Source organism: Bicyclus anynana, chromosome 17 (genome assembly GCF_947172395.1).
Source record: "Bicyclus anynana chromosome 17, ilBicAnyn1.1, whole genome shotgun sequence".
Lineage (NCBI taxonomy): Eukaryota > Metazoa > Arthropoda > Insecta > Lepidoptera > Nymphalidae > Bicyclus > Bicyclus anynana.
Genome location: NC_069099.1, coordinates 9,056,516 through 9,062,125, shown reverse-complemented (window position 1 = coordinate 9,062,125; position 5,610 = coordinate 9,056,516). Strand labels below are relative to the sequence as shown.

The window sequence follows — 5,610 nt, the reverse complement described above, 5'->3', positions numbered from 1 at the left end:
ACGAAGTTGCGGGCGTCCGCTAGTAGATAATAACTCACCGTCGAGGCGACGTGGTTCGATCCCCGCCCGCTGGACTATTGTCGTACCCAATCTTAACAGTCTTTTTCGAGTATTTGGAGGGGAACAGGAGTATTGGACATATCGTTCTACAGCGGTTTCCCATAGTTAGCGCAGAAAACGATGATAGAATTTAATTATTTTAAATAATTACATACGCATTTAAGATGTTAGTTTGAAAATCCGATGGAAGTTGCGGCTCCAAGTTGTTAATTTATAATTTAGATTGACCCCCCACCGGGAATCGCAGTGTTAGCCGACCTCACTAGCAAACGGCAAAATATCGCAGCGAGTCGCTAGGTACAACTTATAGGCAGCTCAAGGACGTTGTGTTTCTGTCCCTTTATAAGACTAGACTAGACTTTATCCTGCAGTAGATGTGTATCGGCGAGTGTGATGTGTTTAATATCTATAATCTATATAAGCCCTGGTTTATGCGGCGTCTGATAGCTCAAGACTGTTGTTGTGTTTCTGTCCCTATAAAAGCAAGAGGAAGTCTGAAGGTGGCGCCAGTGACAGAAAAATTGAGGAGTAGAAGGTTAGCTTGGTATGGACATGTAATGCGTAGATAGGAAAGTCATATTACTAGAAAAATGTTGAATGTGCAAGTGGAAGGTCATAAGCGGAGAGGAAGGCCAAAGAAGAGATGGTTGGATTGTGTGAAAGAGACATGTGTGTAAAAGGAGTGGATGATGAGTTGACGAGTAATAGAGACGAATGGAAAAGATTGACATATTTTTCCGACCCCACTTAAGTGGGATAAGGGTAAGGAGATGATGATGATGATGAAAAGCCTAGACTAGACTTTATCCTGCAGTAGATGTGTATCGGCGAGTGTGATGTGTTTAATCTCTATAATCTAAATAAGCCCTGGTTTATATAATTCTTATTTATAGTATGTATAGCTAAAAAGCCGGAAAATTTCTTATCTACACAGCTGCACCTACACACTCAAGTAATATAATAGCTTACATAACACATTCATTGTTTACATTTCCTCTAATGTGTGCCCCTATCTTTACACAAGTTGAATGACTCTGTGACTCATTCTTTAGCAACACTCCTATGTACGCTCTTGGAAAGGTCATCGTGAACCTTTTGAATGGACTTGATATGAGAACATCCATTTATCATACGTGTATGCTAACTTTAGCCCAACTTTGTCCATACAAAATTAATTTATCCTTTTAAACATTTTCTAACTTTATTATGATTCGATTATCCGAACGTTGTACTGTGTACGCTGTAACATGGTGTAGGTGACAATTGACGTTCATAATAATGTAGGTACTATTATCGTGAATGGCGGATAATTTTCAAGAGTGAAACGAACTGTCACCTGCACCATGCTACAATGCACGAACTGTAATCTAACATGACGTTTCAAAAGTGCTTGACTATGGATGTCAAAACCAGCAATGTATAATTAAGGTACCTATCCTAAGGTATAAGAACACATATCGAAGATATGAAGGAAAGGAATCTTCTTCTGAAAAACCGAAAGGGAAAATTCTTGGAAAGGGATCGGCACAGTATCAACTCGAGTCTTCCAAAATTTTTGTATGAAATTTGGAACTATTTACCATTGGAAACGTATCGTAAGTACTCGTAAGTATTCGTCTCGCCTCGGAACATGCTCTTAAGCCTTTGATTTATGTATGTAGAAGCAAAATACTTGTTGTAAATTATGTTACCTTAAAATAAATGGATTTTAATTTTTAATGTGATTTCCCTTCTAACAGCCTTCCCTTATTTAAATCAATATGCTTAAAATCTGTTAATCTCGGCTTAGTATTTTATGATAATAATTATAGTATAATTCTTGCACACTTAAAAATCAGGTACAATTTATTAATATATATTTTTTATTATTATTCTTTCAAGATAGCCCTTGACTACAATCTCACCTGATGTTAAGTGATGATGCAATCTAAGATGGAAGCGGGCTAACTTGTAAGGAGTAGGATGAGAATCTACACCCGGCACCCCTTTCGGTTTCTACACGACGTCGTACCGGAACGCTAAATCGCTTGGCGGTACGCCTTAGTACTAAAAGATATTTTTTTGTTTTGTACATTTGATATTGATGCGACTGTTTTATTTATTCGTTACATAAAGTTGTTTACACAAAACAGTATAAATATAAACTACAAGGTCAACATCATAAAGGAAAATCTTCAACACACAAACACACGAAGAGCGACTGTTTCGTTGTAAGTATGAATTGCAATTTAATTAATCATTAAAAACATGCCGTGGGGTAACACGTTTCGAAAGAGTCTGCGAAAACATTGGCATTTGGCCGCTCTAAACTCTACACTTTAAAAATGTTTTAGGACACGTTAAAATCTTTGTATTTTTGACGTTCAAAGGTCAGGGCCAGATATTTGACACGTTAATGTCTCAATTAACAATCTATGATTTCTTATTTAACACTAGCAGCCGCCACGCGGTTTCATCCGCGTACTTACCGTCCCCGTAAGAATACATGGACATAATATAGGCCTATAGCACTCGGGGATAGTTTAACTTCCCATTGAAATAATTTTTCAAAGTAGTTCAGTTGTTTCGGAGCCTACTCAATGCATACAAACAAACAAACAATCAAATCTTAACTCTTTATAATATTAGTATAAATAAACTAACTAAGTCCCGTGAGAATATAGAGATCCCGTGAGATAAAGTATAACATATAACAATCGAAGTCTAAGACTTTCGGAGTCTAATCGTAACTAACAAACAAACTAAAATATGCAATATTCGTTAAGATAATTAATACATTCAATATTGGTCCTAAAATATTCAATAGGTTATATGGTGCATCTATAAAATCTCTTATAGGTACAAAGAGAAAACCTGATTGGATATATTGCTAACAGGAAAACAGTGACTTCCCTTCTCAAGCGGGTATTACCCCATTTTAATATTGTGCGTCTGTATTTTTAAACGATGATGTCTAAATGGTAGGCGTCCACAGATCCACATCAAACGTACCGGACGCCATCGCATCTAACGGATTTTAATATTCTTTGTATAGAAAGTCATACAAGTGCGTTCACTGATCCGCATCGCATCAAACGGATTTTAGTATTTTTGTATAGAAAGTTTTACAAGTGCGTCCACTGATCCACATCGTGCGGATCGTATCAAACGGATTTTATCTATCGTAAAATAAAAAATCCGTTTAAACATCATTAGACGCCGTATGAACGCCTACGTTTATGAAAGAAGAACGTCTAGCTCTTATTAATAAAGCAAATTTTATAATTATAGATATTATATATATTTATCTATGTCGATGAACATAAATTTCACATCAACTAGGCATTTTGTGCACGAGTTGTTAATTTTTGGTTAAAAACTTTTTAAGCATTCGTGGGTGGTCTATTAGAACTTAGTTCTTTTTTTAATTAACTTCAAAAATAGATGTTGTGTAATGTAAGGATAAACCTGGCTGAGTTTGTTGTGGGCTCTTCTCGGACCAAGGCGCGTTTGGAACCCTCGTAACTTTAATTTTAAGTTTTCGAATAATTATTATCACTATTATCTTAAGTTTAATTAAACCCTGACGTTTCGAAAGAGTTCGTAAACTAAGTCTATTTGAAAAAAAATAATTTTGATTTTATTTGATTTGATTATACCTATATGAGAATAGTATGGAGATACGAGTATAGGTATGTATGTTTGAACGTCAGCGTTATCAAACTACTGATCTGATTTTAACGGGGTTTTGTTGATGAAGGCTATTTGTAAAAATATTACAATTATGTTAAAATCAGTTTTTAGTAAGTATATAATTATGCGCGCAAAATTTTAGTAACCGGGAAGTGTGTTAAATATTATATTTTTTAACCAGATTTGACTACAGATACCCAAAGAATACAAGTGAAACTAAATAAAAACTTCTTATATCTAACACATTTTTTGATCAAAGAATTTACAATCGATTAATCAAAATATTTAATCTCCGTTATCATTTATTTCGTCAATGATTTTTAATCGCCTACTTACTGATATTATCAACAATGTCATTATTGTTTTATCTTAAATCCAACTATCCACAAACAGTTTGTAAGTTTTTGCACTTTATATTTTACACATAACTAAAGATTTAATATAAAGAGGTAAGATTTGACTTTTTGGAGTTTACTCCATAAGAATCAATTTTTAATATTTACCCCCTGGTATGAAAAAAATATGGGCAGTAAAATTCGATGAACGAATGACAGCGTTACGTTTTTATGCGCAACCTATTCTGCGCACCTTTCACTTTTCAGACGTAAGTATTAAGACGTATATAGTGTATGCTGCAGGGCAACATACACCTATTTAGACAGTCGGTTTGAAGGAGTAAACTCCATTCGTGCGTCGGAACTGACACACACTTTTTTGTTTGATTATTACGAATAGTCTGTGAAACTACTAGACCGATTTCAAAAAATCTTTCACCAAAAGAAAGCTACATTATCAAGTAAAATATGTTATCCCCGTAATCCGATGGAAATGAGAACCAGGGTGAAACCGCGGAGGGTTTTCTAGTTAAATAAATGATAAAGTTTGCAAGTCAATATATCTTTTTCAGTTTATTTTCTCAAGCTTTACACATAGAATAATGGAATATCATGAAGTATTTTTATGAAAAAAAAAAATCCGGAAAAATTAACAGGAACTGACGAATTTGCAGGTTATCATCATCATATCGAGCCTTTTGTAGGGACTTCCAAACATCACGATCCTAAGCCGCCTGCATCCAGCGAACCCCTGCGACTCGCTTGATGTCGTCAGTCCACCTGCTGGGGGTCGACTGCGCTTTCTGGTGCAGGGTCGCCATTCCAGCACCTTGGCACCCCAAAGTCCATCGTCTCTTCGAACTATGTATCCGCAATTATTATTATTATAGTAGATATTTTTATGGCATTCATACCAGTATTATTAAATTATTAAACTTTAATAGATTGGTGGTTGTTATAAAGATATAAATATAACATCCATTAATCTATCTACTTAAGTTATCTTTAATTTTATCTATAGGTACTTATAGATAACGTTTTTAAAAAGTTTGAGGAAAATTGCGGAAAAAAATACCCAAATTTATCATCTAGATTATTCTTTAAATATAGAATCGAATAACGATTATATTTACTATCGACTTATCACTTTGATCATGGATATGAGATTATAGCTAAACCTTTAGCATATTATATATCGTGGTTTTGAGCCTTCTTCGTTTATACATCGGTTAAGAACAGGAAGTTTTAACTTACAACTTACAAACAGTTACAATCGAAAAATTCGTATTAAAAGTATTTATACTAATATTATAAATGCGAAAGTAACTCTGTCTGTCTGTCTGTTACCTTTTCATGGCTAAACGGCTGAACCGATCAAGATGAATTTTGGTAAGATCGTAAATGGGGCCTTGGAGCAAAACATAGGATATTTTTTGACCCTTAAATAAAAATAGAAGGGGGTGAAATAAGGGTAGAAAGTTTGTATGGAAAGTCCTTCATTTTTAGAGTTACTCTTTTAATTGTACATCCTACTAATATTATA

The 5,610-nt window shown here is 34.5% G+C and overlaps 1 long non-coding RNA gene across 1 annotated transcript; it reads left to right on the top strand.

Moving 5' to 3' along the window:
* Nucleotides 1-318: 318 nt before the first annotated feature.
* Nucleotides 319-1,779, top strand: LOC128198892 (uncharacterized). The gene is made up of 2 exons (XR_008251586.1): nucleotides 319-595; nucleotides 1,503-1,779. It is a non-coding gene; the product is annotated as an uncharacterized LOC128198892 (long non-coding RNA).
* The last annotated feature ends 3,831 nt before the right edge of the window (nucleotides 1,780-5,610 follow it).